The sequence below is a fragment of the Alexandromys fortis genome, unplaced genomic scaffold (assembly GCF_014885135.2).
Source record: "Alexandromys fortis isolate MF-2015 unplaced genomic scaffold, M_Fortis_MF-2015_v1.1 scaffold_41, whole genome shotgun sequence".
In the NCBI taxonomy this organism is placed as follows: Eukaryota; Metazoa; Chordata; class Mammalia; order Rodentia; family Cricetidae; genus Alexandromys; species Alexandromys fortis.
Window position 1 is genome coordinate 3,495,110 of NW_026067923.1, and position 22,500 is coordinate 3,517,609.

The 22,500-nt window shown below is 38.2% G+C and overlaps 1 non-coding gene across 1 annotated transcript; it reads right to left on the minus strand.

Moving 5' to 3' along the window:
* Window positions 1-12,312: 12,312 nt before the first annotated feature.
* LOC126501480 (U4 spliceosomal RNA) lies at window positions 12,313-12,460 on the minus strand. The gene has a single exon (XR_007591689.1). It is a non-coding gene; the product is annotated as a U4 spliceosomal RNA (small nuclear RNA).
* Between the last annotated feature and the right edge of the window lie 10,040 nt (window positions 12,461-22,500).

Sequence of the window (22,500 nt, forward strand, 5' to 3'; positions counted from 1 at the left end):
TCTAAAAATATTAAAATATTTTAATATTTAAAATATTAAAAGTTTTCAATATTTATCTATTGAAAAATATTGCCTTCATAAAAGCCAACTGTAAAACATTTTCTTAATGAGTGATAGATGGGGGAGGGCCCAACTGAATGTGGGTGGTGCCAATCCTTGGCTATCTCAGTTCTGAATTCTATAAGAAAGCATGCTGAGCAAGCCATTACTATCAAGCCAGTAAACAGCTCCCCTCTATGGTCTCTGCATCAGCTCCTGCCTTCATGTTCCTGCCCTGTTTAAATTTCTATTCTGACTTCTTTTGTGGTGAACAGTGCCAAGTAAATCCTTTCTCTTGTCATGGTGCTTTATCATAGCAATAATAATCACAACTAAGTCAATCTTTTGCATCATTTCTGGGAAAGCACGGTGACCACAATTCAGATTCCCAGAATTATTCAAAATACTGTGTAGGCTTGGTAGCCCACATATAATTCCAATTCTCAGAAGGTGAAGACAAGAGATTCCCTGAACAAGACTCCCAACCCTATAAACCATGTGAACAAGGTGTGCACTCACCGGAAGTGCTATTTTTCAATGAATAAGATGGATTGTGATTCAGGAAGGTTCCAATATCAACCCCAGGGCTCCTCATGTAAATGCCTCTACACTGGTAAACACATATATGAGAGAAATAAAACAAAGAATATGTTCTCCAAATATATTTCTATTAAGGATGATCCCATATCAAAGTTTTAATAAAAAAGAATGTCAAACAAAAAAAGTACCATATACCACTCTGAGTCTCCAACTAAGAATAAATGGATTTTTTTTCCTTGAGTTGGTAGAAGGCAGTATTGAAGATCTTGAGCTGAGTCAATCTAAGTCATGAGTCAATCATAAAATTATTTAAATTCCAAGCCTGCTTGTCCTAGAAAGTAACAAGCCCTGTTTCATTGGGCTTCTTAGTTGCTTATTTAGAGCAAAAGGACAGCTGGCAATGGGTGTATTTCCAGTGGAGTACACCAGCGAACAGTGGATTTCCTCCCTTCGCTCATTCACTCTTACCTTGATGTTAGGCATCCTGGGAAAGCGCCTGAGAGTCGAGCATTCCTAATGTCTAGCTCCTGGTGAGACTATTGTCCAGAAATAAGTGGATACATCAGAGAAATAAGATACTCACGTGCTCATTAGTGGTCTGTGAATCAGTCTCCAATAAGACTCCCATTCTCCTAATCCTGTTTGTTTTTCCTCATATGACTAGTCTTGTCTATGTCATATGTTAAATTATTATGCAAGAGAATTTTAAGAGACAAACCAAATTCTAGTCAGTGAACCATTTCTGTTGAGATATGTGTACCGACTAACAATGTAGAATTCTAAGATTGATGCAGAGCTGGTGACCTTTTTTTTAGTCAATTTGATATAAACTAGAATAATCCAAGAAAAAGGAATCTCAGTTGAGAAAAACAATGCCTTCTCCATCAGCGTGGCTCTGTAGGGAAGTCTGTGGGAAATTTTCTTGATTTTATGACTAGTCCAACCCATTTGTGTGCAGTGCCACTTCTGGGCAGCTGGATTGGGTTGTAAAAGAAAGCAAACTTAGCAAGCCTGTTAGTAGTGTTCCTTCATGGCCCCCTTATTCAGTCCCTGCTTTCATGGTCCTGCCTTGACTTCTCTTCATGAAAAATCAAATATAAGTTGAAATAAACTCTTTTCTTCCTTTCTTCCTTTCTTCCTAAGGGGTTGTTGCTGTTTGTCATGGTGTTTCAAACTAATACAGATGCATAATGTAGCTGGATGTAAACCCAGACAAGGACAACACAAAAACAAAGATATATAATATTGAAGAAAGAAAAAAGTTACTGTTACCCAGTAACAAAGGAAGGTAAAGGCTTCTGTTCTCAGAGTGAGTTCTCCTTACTGATGCAATCATCCTATTGAATTCCTGCTGTCTGCTCACACACTTAAGAGAAGCACACCGCTGATCAAGTCTAACCCATACCCAGAGGTCCAGTCCGCCTTGCATAAAAGAAATCAGCCATGTGGAAACATTCCGAGTTGGCTAGTGGAATTTGGGCTGAAAAAACCTATTCCAGGTATTCCAGATGCTGCTGAAGCTCAACCTGTAGGCCTGCAAAAACTCACATTTCTTCTTTGTTTTTTTTTTGTTGTTGTTGTTGTTGTTGTTGTTGTTGCAATATCCTGTCGTGCTGGACTTTTTATGGTCAAGAAAATATACATAACATGTTTATAGGTTCACTAAGCTACAAAGCCCAGGGAGTAAAGGCATAGAACAGTGTTTAATAAATAGGAGTACTCATAGGTGGGAAGTTGCAGCTTTCTGATGTCCTTTGGTAAGTGTTATGTTCAATCTACCTGATCCAGAGGTGTTTTCTCTGGAATTGGGTACCAGCTACCCACTGGAACAACCTCATAAAATGCAACTGTATATAAGTTCTTCCATTTCCTAACTTAACTCCCTATGTCCTTACCAGTAGAAACAAATTTGGGACTCCAGACCTTAAAGATTTGAGACTATTTATAATTTTAAACCTTTGCAACAATATATAAAAAGGTTTCTATTAATCCAGAAATGACTTTAATCTTCAGAAGTCTTTAAAGACATTGAAAGGGAAAATCAGAAAGGTACCTATTAATGTGACTCATTTATTTTTAGAACAATGGACAGCAAATCTTTCCCCTTTGCGCGCTTGTAGAGGATGGATTCTGATGCTCCCATCCTCAGAAACTCAAGATCTCTTTTAATGTTTCCCTCTACTCAATGTGCAGAAGAAACAGGTGTAAAATCAAATAGAGAATGGGAATAAAATGTATTTCCCTTAGTTCCCATGGCTGTTTTTAAGCTATGTGTATAAACTTTGTCCTCTGCAGACTGACATGCCCTTTCCTCTTTTCCCTCAGTGACTAATTGTCATCAATGGGCTTCTGGGGAGTGGCAGACCCAAGCTCTGTGGAGAATATTCCTAGGCTCAACCATCAACATTAGTACATACAACCAAGTGAATCTAGTCATGTAGAAAGGCTTTCAGGAACACAGGTATCTGCTCCAAGTAGATTGCTTTGTAATTGATGAAGACAGTGGAAAGGAGAAGGATCTCATGATGCAGCTCAGGTCATGTACGTGTTCCCTGAGTCTTGGTGTTTATGATTGGATGGTGGAATAGTTGTCTTATTGAGGGATAAGAACTCAGCCTCTTGATCTAGGATTCTGATCAGCTCTTAATCTCACTATTGACTGTTGCTCACTTCAAAAAGAAGCTTCTCTCAGCAAAGTTGAGAGCAGCCTATGGACATAAACATGTATAAATCACTTTAACAGAATGAACATTTAGCAAGTGACAATAGCAGGTTTTATCATAGGGCCTATGACCTCCCCATCCATGGGGTTTTGACCAGGATTACAGTACAGGTATGGAACACAATCATCCTGTCAAACAAGCCTAGCTACACCGTAATGGTGCAACTGTTTCACCGGAAGTCAACTAAGTTTGGAAGGTCAGTACTGCAGTTTGCAGAAACAAGTGCTGGGTACAAACATTTACAACATTTTTCTCAGCCATCTGCATGGGATCTTACTATATTCTTGGAGAAGAAGATGCAGAAAGAATACCAGAGTCAGTGGATGGATAGTAGCTTTGAGATGCTGTATTCTAGACATGTATGGTTCTGATACTCATGAATTCTTAGCAGCTGTGGTCAACTGCACAAAAGCTGCATAACATCAAGCCCACCAGAATGTTGACACAGATGGGGTAGGTATCTCTAGGCTCCATCCACTGCTGAGGTGCTACTGGAAGTTAATAATTTGGAGGAGGCAATAACCATCATACTTTGAGAATGTGGCCACTGACATGATGGCAGTTTCCCAGCTAATGACCCTATATCAATGTACATATGGAGAAAAGGATCAGCACTTAGAGGATTCTTTAAACAAAGGCATGAAGTTGTAGGAGGGGTGCATGCTCATGAGATATGGGAAGATTTGGAGGGAATTACTGGGGTATATATGATTAAACTTCATGCAGGATGGAAAGGGACAGTTAAGGGACATGGAAAGAAAAGAAGACACCCTCCATCCCAGAGTCTGGATGAAACTTCTGAGAACTAAGACTCCCAACACATTAACAACATTTGCTGCCAACATAAAAATCATTTGCTGACAACATAATCATAATATTCCTTTCATCTATAGACATTTTATCATAAAGTAGCAGTGACCCAAGCTAAGTCCTGAATGTATATGATCCTGGGTGGGGCTCCCTTTCCCCAAACTGTTTAAACCATTCCTCTCATCAAGACTTTGACCTCATCAACTGTAATCCTGCCATATGCCACTCAGGCACCACCCTGGAATCTCATTGCATTTCCTAACTACTCTTAGTATGAAAACCATGATGTACATGGCTGTTGTAGAGACAATGCAGTTGGGCTCTCTCTCAGAGAAGCACATACCCATGCTGTGGGGTGTGTCTTACTTTCTGAGTAACTTCCTCCTTCTCTTAATCTTGCCTAAAATCTGTATTGAAAATGTATTTTAATTAGCACCACAACTCTGGTTTATACTAGATCACCTTCAAATCATTTTTTTAACATCCATGTCAAGGTCCTTGAAAATTCAAGAAAACTTCAAAAGCTGTGGTGCACAGCAGAATGGAGCCATGTCTCTTTTCCTGCTCCCCTATTGTTCAACAGCTACCACTCTGGAACTACCACTGCCTTTTATGTCTTTAGTTTTCTTTTTGTTCCTGTATTTTCTGAAGACCTTAAGTAAAATTAAGTAACATTTTAATCATCTTTTCAGAGGGGCTGAGTGTAACAGGCAGCGTTGTACCACTGAGCTACATTCTCAGTTTCTTGAAATCAGATTTCATAGTTACAGATTTTTTTTTAGAGACTAAGAAACAGCTCACTCAAGTTAAGAGGACAAGTAGCCCAAGTTTAGAACCACAAAAAGTCTGGAGAAAGATATTGGGTAAGCCATGGCCCTATGATTAGAGCATGAGATGCATCCACAGAGACAGAGTAGTGATGACATAATCCATAGCTGGGAGGAATACATATATGAGGGACCTCAGAACAAGGAGTAGTGTAGTCGAGTGGAGCTCTGCTATGCGCACCTTGCTCCTATGCACTTAATACCCTAGACTGCTTGTCTGCACATAGTGTGCTTGTGTGCATAGCTCCAAACAAGGTAGCAAGCATTCCGGACCCTTAGCCTAAATGTCTGTTCATATCTAAACAACATCTTATCTAAAAAAGTTTCTCCTCTTCTAGAGTCCACCAAACTTGGATATTTTCTATCCAAGTACATCCTAATTATGTACAGAATGGGAGATGAAAGCACCATGGGGTGGGACATTCACAGCAAAAGTGAATATGACCTAATATATCATTCAAAATAGAGAGCCACCTATGCCGTTCCTTTCATCACTAGTCCTTTCAACCTTTAAACTTCATTAAAATAGGTCCCAGGCTTTAACCAAGGCCTTTCAGTGGCCTCACTCCCATGGCTGTATTGTAGAATATTTAATATGTAAAGATGTGTCACATTTGTTTATGCTGCAGACTATTACTTTAACTATGTAAAGATTGTTACATTTGTTTCTGTTGCATTTGTTTAATTATTCAAAGATGTATTGCTGTTTCACTTTGCCTGACTAAGGCACCTGATTGGTCTAATAAAGAGCTGGATGGCAATAGCTGGGCAGAGAGAGGGATAGCCATATCTGGCAGATGGAAAGAATAAATAAAAGGAGAAATCTAGGCTTGAAAAGATCGAGAGAAGAGAGGAGAGAATGAGGAAGAAAGAGAGGGAGACACCTGGGGATTATCTAGGCAGCCACCAGACAGCAGACACAGAGTAGGACACACAGAAAGAATGGGAAAAAGCCTGAAGACAAACTGTGGACGAAGAAAACAGGTTTAATTAAGCTAAAGAAAAAAAAAAGCTAACAACAAACAAGTATAAGCCTTGGCTGAGCATTCATCACTAATAATAAATCTTTGTGTTATGATTTGGGAGCTGGTTGGTAGACAAAAAGAACAAGCCTGCTACCTGGGCCAATGTCAGTCTTAGTAATTGTGATGGTATAACCTCTTCTAATCTGGGCTATGCTTTGCTTCAAATAAATTTACCTTGCTACATTTGTGAACCTGTGTGAACTCTCATCTTCAATTCTTTTCAAATCCAAGAACTTGCAAACAGCTAAGCCTGATTACTAGTAAAACACACACACACACACACACACACACACACACACACACACACTTGGTGTTGACTATTGAACCTGGAACCCTGTACATGCTACCATAAAATTTCTCATTAAGCTTTGTACTCCAGCATGAAAATACTATTTTTGGTGTATTGTCCGAAGCCTAATGCACAAGAAGGAATGAGGGTCATGAGAAAGAAGAGCCTTCAAGGGTAAGGCAAGTGGCTAGAGAAAGAGCTCAGCTATTAGGAAGATGTATTGCACTTTCAGAAGACTGAGATTTGCTTGCCAGCACCCACATGGTGGCTCACAACCATTTGTAACTCCACTTCTAAGATATCTGACACTCTCTTCTGACCTTCTTGGGCACTGGGCATGCTCATGGTGTGTATATCCTCATGGGTGTTATGCTGCAAGCAAAACACCCATACACACAAAAGAAAAAAAAATACAAGAAAAAATTGAAAAGGCGGAATGTGAGAAAGAGCCATTAAGAGAGAGGAGTATGTATCGTGAAGGCCTTGGAGAATCGTTTCCGAAGTAAAGGTCCAAGCCAAGGCCTATCCTGATCTCATGTCTGACCTATGAGAACAGATTAATATGTGGTTAGCATAAAAGAGGGCTTGGAAGAAGTGGCCTGGGAATGCCATATTCGTAGCAGATCGTGATGTGGGAGTGGCAGGAGATACACAGACAAAGGAGGGGGGCTAAATTAAGGGATGTGACACTGCATATGGACTAGAGATCTGTATGGTGCAAATACCCAGGAGCAATGCAGCAATGTTAGCAGTGAATGAGCACAACAACATCTCATTCTAATGCCAAAAAGTAACCTGGACTTGGTTCTCTCTGTTCTGGAATTCATGAAAATCGTTACCACCTTAGAGCATTGGCACATGGAAAACCAAAGCCTGTGAAACTGAAAGCCAGAAGATTGAGATCTCAAAGCCAGCCTCAGATACAAAGTGAGTTTGAGGCCATCTCTAGCTACGTTTGACTTTTATCAAAAAAGGAAATAAATAAAATATTGTGCAATATAGTGTTCATATTTTTTGTTGCTCTGCTTGGTGTTTCCCACATTGCAATTTTTACTTTCAAATACAATTTGAATGCTGTAAGAAAGGAAACGTTAGGATGTGAATTTTTCATTTCAAAACCTAATTTAGCTGAAATCATTTTAAAATGTATAGTATATATCTGAGCAGTATGACTATGAGGGCAAGTGGGTTGGCACAGATGAGGGGAACACTGACATTAGAGCACCTGCCTTAGCTTTCCTTTCCCCAACAGCCTCTCCAGAAATTGAGGAAGCCTAGCTTTCACCAGTGCTCAACCTATGGCCGACATGGCTTTATAAGGAATTGCAGCCCCCTCTCCCCTAAGAATTGTGTTTGTGTGGCCTTTTTCTAGATAGTGTATAAGGCTCATATTAGTTGTGGAAAACCATTTTCCTGAAAAAGAGGATGCTATGGTAGGAGAAAAATAAATGCAGGTGTATACCAGACTAGAACGACAGATGAAGGGAGATGTCCGTGGTCCAGACCACACTAGAATTCTGGATGAAGGAAGATGTCCATGGTCCAGACCACACTAGAATTCTGGGTGAAGAAAGCTGCACCACTATATACAATCTTCCATTTAACAGGTAAAAGAATCCTCAAAAACATATGCCACATGAAGAAAGCTACAAGAAAAATCAGCTCATATTTAACATGAGTTATTTTGTCTTCCCCTTACAGTCATTGAAACCAATCTTCTATTCCATCAGTCATCTTTTCTTAATCATTAGTCAATCATTTTATTTCTGTGCCAATGCAGCTTCTAAATCACATTGTGAAATGCTTTGCTATGGCAAAATAGCTGAAGCTATTAGAAATAAATGTTACCATGAAAAGCCCCATGGACACTGATACTAAGCCATCCATCCAAGAAATAGAGCTTGGGCTGCACATAACATTTAATACTCTTTTTCCTGAGACATTTGGTATATTGAAAAATAGGTAAAGAAAAAATCTTTCCATCTTATATATAGCCCTGTATGAGTCATTTTTTTGTGAAATGTGTGTCTTCAGAAACCTATCATATTATAAAAGTTTTGTGGTATCAAGATGAAAAAGGATATTGGAAATCTTACATTTGCCCTGCTAGTAAATAAGTCATTTAGTAACAAAAAGATGATGTACTGTACATAACAGGAGAGACAGATGACGGCAAAGAAGACTTTAATTTTAATTTTTCAAGTAATTCAGCTTTATTTTTCTTATATAATTTTCCAATTAAAAGCAATTTAACTGTGATATTTGAAGGTTTACAAATCACTGGTATGACTAATAAAAATTTTAAAGTTGCCTTTTTTACATCAGAAATGAGGAAGTCATTTCTGAGTATATATAGAAAAATTAATGGGCCTAGTATGGACTTATATGTATTTGATAATATTATATGCTGAATGATAATTTTTATATAGCAACTTTTCCTCACAAACAGGGTCTCATAAATCCCAGGATGGTTTTGAACTTGCTAAGAAGCCAAAGATGACCTTGAACTTCTGATCCTGTAATATTGGAATAACACATGTATATCAATATACCTAGTTATGTTGTGTTAAGAATAGGGCACTATACATGCCAGGCTAATAGAGCTATGACTCCAGCCATATAATAGTTAATTTTAAGCTTAATTCTATTATGGGCCTTCACAATTCTTTAATTTAATGATGAAGCAAAATTTCCTACTAAAAATGTTCTTAAAAAATCCCCAAATTCCAATAGTTTACAGAAATTAGCATTTGTTTCACTCACAAGAATGCCAAACCAGTCATTCTACATTCAGAGGTTTACCTCATATATCTCTGTATGGAGAAACGAGGATGCTTGATGCTGTCCTTTCATCCCAGGAAGCTGATGCCTGGCTTCAGGAATGCATATTTATTCTAGACAGAGATTTGCTCACAGTGTTTTCTCTGCTCAGCTTTCATGGTCTTACAGAGCCCTAGGCCTCTTTATTTGAAGTCCCACTCAGCATTGTGTCATAGGAAACTGTTGTGAGAAAAAGGCGTTTACTCATCTTTCCACGTGCCTTTGATTGTGGGATTCTGCAATTAGCAAATGTTTATCTTTCAGAGCCAGAACTCATGGTTCAGAGAACCAAGAGGCAGATGTCTCTTTTGACTAACGCATTTCCTTTTCTGTTTAAAATTCTTGCTTCCCATGGTTGTAGCTTTGACTTTACTTATAGTCATCTCATTTCCAAAGAACTAAAAGGAATGTACCAACTAAGGTCAACATTTTTTAACCAAAAAAGTAAGTGCTTGATATTTGACCATTACCTCTGACACAAATCCAACCTCCCGAAATAAATTTTGTTATGCAAAACATTCCAAGTTGGATATCCAGCTACAGTGTAGGTGTGTATTTCTGAAATACCTTCCAGTCTTTTCTACAGTATCACTTTAGAAGACAGGTTTACGGACATTGTGAGCTATTCATCATTTTTTCATGCTATAACTATTACAGAAAAGAGTGATAATTTGATTAGAAATTCCTTTTGACCATCCACCTGGAGAGACCAGGCAGCTGCTACATACTGAGCACAGAGAGGAGTCTCTGAATTACCCTATAGCATGCACATTCTGTGGAATTTAAACACGCACAAAACGAATGAATCCTTGATTTCCTAGAGTAAATGTATGAGACTACCAAGTTGGTTAAGTGTGACACTGGCTGAGGTCAAAGGAAAATCAATGAATAATGAGACACATTGTAAACAGTTTTATTTGAGTACCTTTTCAGAAATAATGAATCGAGAAAACCTTGCACACACTGGTTTCCACATTATAGCTCTATTATTTTAAACAAGGGTTGGTGATGGCAGCTAGGGGGTTTTACACACTTATTATGCCATAGATAAGTTCAGCTGTAGCCGAGCAAATAGAAACCGAACCTAACCAGCAGATTACAAGTTATGCTGATGCTCCTATGTCTTCTTTGCTTGTGTGAGGAGTGTGTGAATATATCTCTATTTCAGAAAGTATTAGTATGAGATGGTCGATCTAGTTCCTAGCCATAAAAAGGAATGTCCACAGATCCTGTAATCACAAAGGTAAGTGCTTGATATTTGACCATTAACTCTGACACAAATCCAACCCAAAATAAATTTTGTTATGCATAACGTCCCAAGTTGGACATACAGCTACAGTGTAGGTGTGTATTTTGGAGATGCCTTCCAATACTTGCTAACAGAATCACTTTAGAAGGCAGAACTGAGAAAGGACTCTTGCAATTTCTCAGCAGGATTTAAATAGCAATGATAAGATATTGACTGGTTTTCATTTCCTAGCTCTCAAAACTAACTTGTTTGCTCCTTCAGGGGTATGAGTTGCAGCCAACTCCTCCCAGCAGGAGGCCATATCCCTATCTGCATTCTTTTCTTATAGTTCCTGAGTTACAAACAGACACCCTATGATGGACATTTATTGATGTTTGATTTCTTATAACCCCTACTGCTTTGATTCTTCACAGAACTAGAAAAAAAAAAACATCCTGAATGAGGTAATCCAGACTCAGAAAGACAAACATGATATGTACTGACTAATAAGTGGACATTAAGAGTAAAGAACAATCACTCTAATTCCACAGTGTCAGAGATGCTAAGTAACAAGGAGGGCTTTAAGGAGACACATAAATCTCCCTGGGGAGGGAGAATAGAAGCAATCTTGCAACTAGACTGAAGGTAGATGGGGATGGAAATGGGAGGGATCAGATGTGGGAGGTGTGGAGAGAGACACTTTGGGGAGAGACTGGAATTGGGGACATTGGGAGGGTGATGTCAGTGGAATCTACAATAGTGACCCTCAGGAGGACTGCTAGTAATAGAAGATATAGAGGCTAAACCAGCCGTCTTCTGTAACCAGGTAAGGCTTTCAATGATGGGACTGCAACACCAACCCAGCCACAAAATTGTTGTCGGGACTTGATCAGTTTAGCCAATGACATTTGGGAACTATTAGTGTGGTGTTCTCTGGAGGCATGACCAGATAAGATGGATGAGAAAGGTTGCAATACTATCTTGGGTGTCAGAGCCTAGGCAAGCCTTGTGGCTGGTCTTGATAAGCCTTGGAAAAGCGAAGATTCAGCAGCAGTTCTATCAGTATCTGCCTTGTTTGATATTTGTGAGTTTGATTTTCATTGGACCTCTTAATAAATTGTTATATAGACTTATATTATGGGGTTCTCATTTCACAACAACCTTTGACCCATGTCTACCTTGGCTGCAAAAAAAAAGTGCTGGAGAAATGACAGCTAAGAATCTGTGGGTTTGGCCAACCAATGTCTGGTCCAATGTGAGGCCCATGCCATGAGAGGAAGCCCATGCCTGACACTGCCTATATGGCCAGGAACTGGAGGCTGGATAGCCCAGAGACATAGGGGTAAAACCAAACATGATTGACAAAAGAAAAACAAACAAACAACAAAACAACAACAATAACAAAAAAAAATGATGTGATTCTTTATGATATTCTTCTATACTCATAGATTGGTGGCTAGTCCAATTGTCATCAGAGAGGCTTCCTCCAGCAGCTTATGGGAACAGATGCAGAGACACACACCCAAACATTCAAAAATTAAGTGGAGCTCAGGGAACCCCTTGGAAGAGGGGGAGAAGGATTGTAGGAGCCAGAGGGATCCAGAACATAGCCCATAGAGTCAGATAAGCAGGTCTCATAGGATATTGGAGAGACTGAAGCAAGAACCATGTCACCTGCAAGAGTCTGCATATATGTTATGGTTGTGGACTCCTAACAGTGGGAGTGGTATTGTCTCTGACTCTGTGCCTGATCTTGGGACCCTTTTCCTTCTACTGGGCTTCATTTCCCAGCCTTGATATGAGGTATGAACCCAATCTTATTATAACTTATTGTACCATTTTTGTTTGATATCTCTGGTAAACCTGCTCTTTTCTGAAGGGGCATGAAGGAACAGTTGATCTGGGAAGGTAGGGGAGGTGGGAGGAAAGTACTGGGAGAGAGGATGGAGGAGAAATTTGATAGGGATATATTGTATGACAGAATTTATTAAAAGAAAGAAAAAAGAAGAAAGCTCTTATGTGTCTTTGACTTGGATACCAGTGGAAAATACACATCTTGTAAACAGGCATTCAGCAAAAAAAAGGAAGTATTTTTCAATTAGCAATAATCGTGCCTTGGATAAACCTCATTGGCTATGATACTGCCACTGTGCAAAGCTAAAAGGGGTTATTTTTAATTCTGCTCCTTACTCTTATTAAAGTCCTAAAGTCAGATGAACCTGCCTATGTCTGCTCTGTCTAGAAGTCCCTGTGTGAATAGAATGTGTATTTAATTTAAATTCTTCTGGTATGTGGATGGTTATAAGTTTCTTCATCCTGCCTATAATTCGGGGGAAGTTTATTCCACATCTTTGAGTGGTCAGTCATAACACAAAGCCCTTTCTCACATAGCTGATTAATGAAGTCTCACAAGGCTATTGTTTGGCTTCCTATATTTGAGCCCGCTACTTCTTCTTTACAGATTTTCTAGTAAATTTGCTATTAATGCTGCAAAATGAATTACCTAAAACTCAGAGCATTAAAAATAATATTTATTATTTCATTTTGTGATGGTCAAAAATGTGGTCACCAATTATCTGATGCTTTTCACTCAAAGTTTCCAAGGGTGCATTCAAACTGTTGGCAGAAATTCTGTATCATCTGAGGGATTGAATGGAGAAGTTAGCTTCCAAGCTTTTTTAATGGTTCTTTGCAGACTTTCATCCCAGATACAGAAATGTTCCTTCCACCACACTGACTTATGACATTAACTGGTCTTTCCCAGAGTGATTAAGGCAAAGGAGAATGAAAGAGAGCCTGTGAGATAGATGACATCTTTTTCTGCTCAGTATTGAAGCTGACATCTCAATATGTCATACTGGTTGCATATATTTGAAGTGTCATTAAGTTCAGCCAATACTCCACAGGAGAGTATTTCACAGAATGTAAGTATCAGGAGGCAAGGGGTCATGGGGGCCGGCTAATAGACTTTCTTCTATACCCAGCTATGGGGATAGTTGTAAGTTTCTTCAAGTTAGTAAACTAATCCTCAGTTTCATATAATAAACATCTATATATTCACCAATCTGATATTCAAATTCCTGCCTATAAATAATAATTAGCATCTATTTTTCATCTTGATCATGAAAGACAGATAGAAATGGTACCTAAATTCTACTTCTAGGATTTTTCCAAACATTAAACTATAAATAAAGACATGACTACAATTATTTTTCCACATGTCCTCAGTCAGAACATAGTTGCAGAACTGAGGTAACGAGAGGAGGTGGAGGAATACATAAAATACCCACACATTAGCAAATCTTACAACTTCTAAAATGTGGTTTCACTTTCAACAAATCATAAAACATGTTCTCAGCACCTCATGGAAACCACTGTATTAGCTAAATTACTTCTTTACACAAAGCATTTTCTGCAAAAGCCCCAAAATTCTCTGCAACCACTGAGATTCTAATCTATGTTTATTCTATCCATTGGATCTATAGGGGAACCCAAAACTGTAAGACTATTCCACCTTATCTGAAGGTCAGACAGTCTGAGATTATCTTTGCTTTTTCAAAGTTGTTAACAACAGGTTCAGCTACAAAACAAGCTATCCTGACATAGGGTATGGTTACTTGGTGCTTAGGACATTAAGATGGCCCATAGAGGTAGATCTCTATCACCCTGACCCAAGGTCAGAGAATTCAGTCATAGTTCTGCCCTTTCTTTTGAAATTGGAGGTTTGACTTAGGGAGTGATTGCCTTCAAGTATTGGAGCAAGTAACTATTCTGGTTGTCTTTTGTATCATGTTAAAGAAGTCTTTTGCCTTCTTCCCCCCTTCTGTATTAGGATATAAAAGTGTATGGAATAATAAACACAGGTAAACTCAGTTTGCAGGAGGCACTGAATTGCCCTCCTGATACTATTCTTTGTCTCTATATTTCTTTCTTATCTCTGGTCTCTTCCCTAACATTTCTAATCCCCACACTCCTACCCTGAAACATACAGACCTGCATGGCAAAAGTCACCCCAAATAAAAATGTTACAAGTTTAGCATGTTAAACATAATTTCCATTGCAGGTACAAAAAATAACTATAAAATGTACATAAAAGGAAATGGAAAATAATTTAGCTATTTCACTATAAACAACCAGCCAAGCACAAAAGAAGATAATTATCATTGCACATGAAAAGCAAAACAAAACAAAACAAAAATGTGTAGCTCATTTAGAAACAAAATAGCAAATTTCTTTGTTATTATTAATTAAATATAAATGGGTTAAACTCCATGTTCAAAGGCATATATTTGCAAGATGGGGTTGCAAAGATAGCTTAGCAACCCTAGGTTCTGTGACTCAAATCTACCCTCGTAGCAGGCCATGCTCTGAGCTGTTCTAGTTTCACAGGTCTGAATCCATGCAAGTAGTACAGACACACAGGCGGGCAAAACATCTAATCTGTAATATAAAAAGAGTAAAATAGTTTTTAAAGGACATAGATTAGAATGCTTAAAATTAAATCACAAATTTTCTTCAAATACTCATTTCAGATCCAAAGATACAAATACAGTCATTCATTTGTAATGACAATTTGTGAAATTACTTATATCATGTACCATAGTGCTTGAAATTACCGAGCGTGAGAGAGAATGGATCACGAAACACACAACGAAATCCACATTAAGAGTTTATTAAGAGAAAGGCACGTGCACAGGCCTGAGGAAGTTGGTGCAGGGAGAGACCTTGGACCTGACATGTCTGGCTTTTAAAGGCTGCCTAGCACATGCGCACAGGGTCTTACATAGCTGTATCATCCGTAGGTGGCATGATCATGCCGGGTGTAGGTCATGTGGGGCTTGAGGACTCTGGGTGGCTATGTAATTTGCCCGCACACTTGTTGGCATATGTGTGGCCCTGGAACCCAGAAGTGCCAGACTCAGTCCTGGGTGACAGAAACCATAATAGTATTCCCCTAGGTTTACATCACCAAATGATGTCCTAGCCAATTTCTTTTTATATAAATCAACCATTGATGTTTACCCTGTCATGTTTCTATAAAATAAATATTTACATAAAATTGTGAAACCACACATTTTTCAAAATGTATTTCCATCATTCCGTGAAGATGAAAGGTTAGAAAGATAGTCTATAAACTCTGAAAGAAAGGATGGGTGATTATAATGTCATACAAACTGATTTTAGATAAAAATACAATGAAATAAAAATTGTAATACATATTAGCATCTAATATTAAAAATACAAAATATAATAATTAAAAGCATTTCCATACCTAAGAAGAAACACGTAGAGAAAAACAATGACAAGGTCAGTGGGAGAAGAAGACAGAGAGAACTAAAAACCAGAAGTCTCAGTATTAAGATCATAGTATAAAGTAAATTTCTTGAGACCAATAGATTAACAAAAAAATTTAGAATGAATCTATCATGTCTAGCACAGTATATCACTTATCCCCTACATACAACTAACCATAATATACAACCACTTAGAAAAACCACAAATAACTGGAATTAACAAACTCCTGTCTATAATAACCTCTCTCAGTAATGAAGTGTTAATGGCCTTAACTCATCAATAAAATGCTGCAGACTAGAAGGCTAGGTAAGAAAAGATCCAATTTTCTGTTATGTCCTAGAAACATATCTCTCTAGCAAGTACCACAGATTGAAATTTAAAAGAATGAAAATTAGCTTATCAAGTAAATAGAAAGCCCAAACAATATAATACATTGCTTTCATGTTTGATGAAGTAGATTTAAAACGGTAAAAAGCATGAAAAAGGCAAGTAGATACTGATGAAGAGAAAAATTCATCAAGAATTAACAATGTTAAGTATTTTTGCACCAAAATCTGGGCCTCACAATTTGATAAACACGAGTGAGCATAGAGGGTAACAGAAGTCTCAGACAATGAAAGTCGATGACTTTAACCTCCACTCTCAGTTTTAGATAGGTCATCCAAACTAAAATCCATAACAAAACTCAGCAGATAGTGACAGAATATGCATCTAGGAAGGAAAGAATACATATTAAAGTCATTTTATTAGTATGAGTGTTGTATGCAAGTTTCTGTACCATGTGTGTACCTGGTACCTATGGAAGTCAGAAGAAGGCATCAGGTCCTCCAAAACTGGATTTACAGAACTGCCATATGGGTGCTGGAAATTGAATCCCAGGACCTATGGAAGAACAGCTAATGCTCTTAGTCACTGAATCATTTCTCCAATGGCAGAGAATCTATTATCCTCGGCAGCCTATGGGACTTTCTCTAAAAGAGACCATCTTCCATGTTACAACACAAATATTAACAAACACAAGATAATGAAAATAATTGCTGTATCTCATCAGAACATCGTGGGTTAATACTAGAAATCAGTACAAAGAGAAACCACAGAAGCTTTAGAAATAATTTTTAAAAATTCTTGAATGACCCATGAATCAATGCGTGATTCAGATAGGAAATTTAAAAATTACAGAAGACAGATATAAACATAAAACTACAAGTGTGGTGGTATAAATCAGAAATTCTCTTGTAGCACCATAACTGAACTCTTGGCCTGCAGCTCGTTGCACTGTTTGAGGTTGCTTATGGAGATGGAGCTTTGAGGAAGGAAGTGGGTCATTTGGGGCTGGCTCTGAGGATCTATAGGCCCTTTCTATGTCCATCTCACTGTCTCTGACTCCTGTGTCTGGATGAGAGCCTAATCAGCGAGCTTCCTTTGATGGCCACCTGCAGCTATTCCTCTCCTTCAATTATGAACCCTCTGTCTGGAAGCATAAGGCTAAATAAGCTCTTCCATCTATCAGCTGCAATTGTTCAGCGTATTTTATCACAGCAAAATAAAAATAAATGCAACAACTTACCAGAAATTATGAGTAATATTTGTGTCCATTATCCATACATAAAATATATAACAGATAAATAAGATAATGTTAAAACTCAAGTCTGTAGCAACAGCCAAAAATAATAAGCCAAACACAAAACAGTAGATGATGAAAAATAATATAGATGCTAAAATTAATGAAATGGAGACTAAAATAACAGTAAATAGTCAAATAAACAATTGATCCATTGAAAAACATGACATAGAGAAACCCATAGACAATTCAACTAAATGGGAATACCTAAATTTTAAAAATATTAATGTAAAATGAACATAATCACAGAATTTTATTAAAACCAGTGGATCATTATGGATACTTTGAGAATCCGTATATTAAAATCTGGAAAATCTAGTTGGGTAAATTTCTGGGCAAATACTATCTACCAACATTTAAAAGGGCAGAAAAATGCAAGCAGGTCCATAACAGCAAAGATACAGAAGCACAGATGAAGAGCTCCTGACAGACACAAGCTCGGGACAGACTTGCTGGTCTCTACTAAACCTTTAAAATTTGCCAACCCAGTACTGATCAAAGACTTTTGTAAAATTGAAGGGAAACAACAAAATAATTCTACAAAGTCACCTAGATCACATCAGATAAGAACATAACATAAAAGTACACAGTGAATTATTTAATGAATACCAAAACAAAAACTCTCAATAAATTTTCTACAAACTGAATTCAAGGATAAATACTGTGTTTTTAAGATAAAACACCATGAAAAAATTGCTTTTATTCCAAAGATATAAAGATGATTCATCATGTACAAACAAATAACTGTTATATAGTTCATCAATAAGCTTAAGACAAAAATACTACTGATAGATGTAGAAGATGCTTTTCATAAAGCTCAACATCCTTTTGAAATGAAAGTTTCAAAGAAACAAAGAATAAAAACAACATACCTCAGTGTAATGTGGGTCTAGAAAGCAAAACTCAAGCCACAACGACATTATTGTTTAATGAGGAAAAAATAAAAATATTTCCTCAAATGTCTGTAACTGACAAATCACTCCCAATATTTGGTCTTAGTCAATATAATCCTAAATGTTTAAACTAGAGTAATAAGACAAGTAAAAGACAAAGGGGATATAAATAGGAAAAAAAACAAATGATAGCGAATGCACTTGTGATTCTACACTAAATCACACTAACAACACCAGAAAACACTCATAAACATAGCATTATAAAAGGACACAAAATCTACACATAAAAATAAGAATCATCTTTATATAGTAATAGTGAATAACTAACAACAAAATTAGAAAATAAAAGTCCCATTTTCAAAAAAAATGAAAAAATAAAAAGAAAAGAAAAAAGTAGGAATAAACCTAAGAAAGGAAGCTAAGGGGAAAAGGGATGAAGAAAAATTAAAAAAAAATTAAAACAAGACACAAGAAAATGAGCTTGGATATGCAGAATTAATATTGTGAAAATGACTTTATTGCTGGGAGGTGTGCACAGAGTCAAACCAAACAATCATAAACCAATGTGAAAGCACTAGGCTCCTGATTAATCAAATCCATTTGAAGTAGGAAATACAGAATGGAGACATTAGGATACCTGATCTGAAATTATCACTATTTTTAGCCCCTAGGAAAATTGTTTTGTGATTCCACATCACCACAATCAGATTGCTATCACCAAGAAGCCAACAAACAGTAAACAACAGTGAGCATGTGGGAAAAGAAGAAATTTTGTTCACCATTGATGGGAAAGTCACTGGTCTACCACTGTAGAAGTCAGCACAGCTGTTCCTAAAATAACTAAAAATAGGCCATCTGTATGGTGCAGCTATACACTCATGGATTTCACTATTCTAAACAACTAAGTATGCAGGACCAGTAGGCTGTTCCAGAAGTTAACTCATTTCTGTAACTCTTCACAGAACTGTCAGGTTGCATGAGTTTGGTGCTCAAGCCTGTGTGATTTCATCTGGTTTCTAAGGCCATGAGGACCCTTACCACTCGAGTATAAACTGAGGAATCTCACCATACCTTCTTTCATTAGTGCAATTCAGTTTGAAGAATGGCTTAAGGGTCTTCATGAGATATGTACATACTGACATTCATAAGAGCATCGTGCACAAAAGTTTAAACGCACTAGTGTCCATCAAAGGACAAATAGATAAGCAAAATGTGATGATGCACTTCCAATAGGAAGTTATTCTTCTTTGAAACGAAGGGAATTGTGACATAGTTATAACACAGAAAAACTCTGAGCCCATTATACTAAGTATGACAAAATAGTTAGCAAAAATAACTAATCTGTGAAACAGCGTAAATTTTGTAGAAATAGAAGATAGAATGTTGATTATTCCTGGGTCTGGGGAAAGGAAAGAGAATTGTTTAGAAGGTGTCGGCTTTCAGAACTATTTGATGTATGAAGTCATGACGATAGAGAAGCATGATTTGAATCTTTGAGACTGTGCTCCTGGGCCTGGAGAGAGACTTAGTTAAGAGCTCTAGCTCTAATTCCAGAGGATCCAGGCTCAATTCTCAGAGCTCACAGGGCAGTCATTTGTTAATGCCAGCTCTAGGGGATCTGATGTTGTCTTTTGATCCCCTTGGGCACCATAAGCACACATAGTACATAGAGTTACATACAGGGACAACACCTATATGTAAACAAGAAAAATGATAGCTGTCCTATGCCAGTCCAGGAATTTTGGACCACATTTCCATTTAGGTCAACATTTGGGTTGACAACCACATTTGAATGCCCATGCAGGACTGTCTTTCCTGAAATTAGTTTTCAAAGCCTTGCATTTGCTGAGCCTGCTGCACTTTTTAGCTGTTGCTACTGCAGAGATTAAGCAAATGGGAACTTTGTAACAAAATGTTTCCCCTACGAAAGGAATCTTCACCGAACTTTCTATTTAGAGAGAAAATTAAGACCTTTGAAGTTGAAAGAACTTTTTCTAGTGTAATCTAGGATGTGATGAAAAGAAGCTCTCATCTGCATCACGAGGTTAAATTCGGGTATATAATAAACTTCAGAATCTCATTAACTATAGTTTGATAGAGTCACTACATCTCTATCAAAGTTGATCACTTCATTTTTCTTGTTTTAACTTTGTGTGTGTGTGTGTGTGTTTAAGCGTGGATGTTCTTTTGAGACAGCATGAGATGATGCCAGAGGAAACCCTAGGTGATGGTCCTTGTCTTCCATGTTTGAGACAGGGGTTCCTGTCTCCAGGGAAGTTCCCTCTCATCTCACTTAAGTCACACTGGGATTACTGTTGCATGTTACAATGTCCAATTTGATGTGAATCTGGGCATCCAAACTACAGTCCTCTCACTTCTGGGGTCCCACTTTGCCCATTGAAACCTGATACCGCTTTACATCTTTAATACTGATTTAAAGTTGGTGTCAGAGCTTATAACAAGCAACTATCTCTTTACAGTAAGCTTATAATATGCTCTCATCCCTATGAATCAAGTTTCAGTACACAGACTCTGGTGTCTAACCAGAAAGTGCCTCAGGAATTCAGGCGTTTAATGAGTATACAAAATGAGATGGTGAATTTTTCTTTGCTTAATAAGAGTGGGAATTTCTTCTCTGACCAAGGTTTTTCAGGCCAGGCAAATTTTCTGATGAAACTTTTTCTCCTTAGCTGTACTTTGTGTTGCTTCTATGCTGAAAGTAAACACAGATACTCAGTATACAGTCAGATTTCCCAGGTTTCTTCTGAGAGCTCTTCCATTTGGAAGTGTGAAGAGGTTCCTACTCTTAACATTTTATCTCTTCGGTTCACAGGAATAAATGTTTGATAAGTTTGAAGGATTTGAAAAAAAGGGGGGGGGAAGTGTGGGGCTCTTTAAACAGAAATTGCCTCTATGGCTTTGCCCTGCAGGAGACCATGAGAGAGAATCATTTTAGATAGAAGGTCTTTGTCCTTCCTTACACTTCTTTCATGATGAAGGGCTGTTTCCTTCTCGTAGAGAACACTTCTAGTGCTTGCTCCTTCAAGTAATTAGGTTGATTTCCACTCTGTCCGATTTCGTTCCACCACCCAGCCTTATCGTTCTTTGTTTGAAAGCAAAGCCTTTTCTGATTTTGTATTTGGCGACTGACTCTCACTCTCATTAAAACTTCAGAAAAATCCTCTCGTTCAGGAAGTTTCACCCTGCTTAGAGAGACCCAGTTAAAATTCCTTCCATTCCTTCATATTAATTAAAACCACCTTTCCTCTAAGCGCTTCCACTGCAAAAAAAAAAAAAAAAAAAAAAAAAAAAAAAAAAAAAAAAAAAAAAAAAAAAAAAAAAAAAAAAAAAAAAAAAAAAAAGAAAGAAAGAAAAGAAGGAAAGAAAGTAGATAAAACCAAATGCAGAGAGGAAGAAAGCTGGAGCTGGTTTGTTTGGGAGTCCCCACTGTTCCGCACGGTGGGCGGACAATCTACTACTAAGTAACCAGCTTAGCTTTGATTTCCACATTCACTTCGTAAATTTGTATGCAGAGTCCTTTCTTCCAAAATTGACAGAAGCACAGAGAGGAACATCACAGGGCTATTAAAACCAACCAGAAGGCTCCATCTGCCGTGCCTTTCAGGAATCCAGCCCACTAATTTTGCTGTGGTTGATGACTCAACCCCTCAAGATGCAGCACAAGGAAGGATAGCCTCATTTTGCAGAATTGCCAGATCTCATTCACTGGAGCAAAGAGTCTTCACACGGGGCTCGTGTACAGGCAGTTGTTTATCTGTTTACATATTTAAACAACCTCCCTCAGAGGACGAAGCTGGTCATGAATTTCTAAATAGCAAGCAAAGACATCCTTTAGCTGTGTGCACTCTCCCTCCTGTGTTTCTCACAGGCTACTTGTAGTCCTTCCTTTCCTCATTCAGTTCTTCCCTCGCTCCCTAATTTAAATCAGTTTCTTAAGTAACCAGTGGATGACCTCGAACTTCAGACCCTTTCTGCCTCTACCTCCCCTCCAGTGCATGCAGGCTGTGTGTGGGGGGGACATCTCGGCTTCAGCCATGCCAGGCTTCAACCCACGCTCCTCGTCTAGGCCATCCTCACAAGGTCCAGCCCCGCTTCCTCTACTTAAAGAACACAGCAACATTTGAAAAACCGAGGCACAGACTTGAACCCGCATATCTGGTCTAGAAAACCATGCTCCTTTTAACTATTTGAACGTTTCCTGGGCCCTAAACAATAATCAGAGGATGGAATCAGGGAAAGCGCCTATCTCTAGGCTGGAGGGGGGGGGCGGTGGCCACGGGGCCAAGTGTCCAGTTCCGCGGCGTCCCTGAAAGCCCTCCTCCCGCGTGGGGGCCGCTCGCCGTCCACCCTCCCGCGGGCCTCGGTCCGC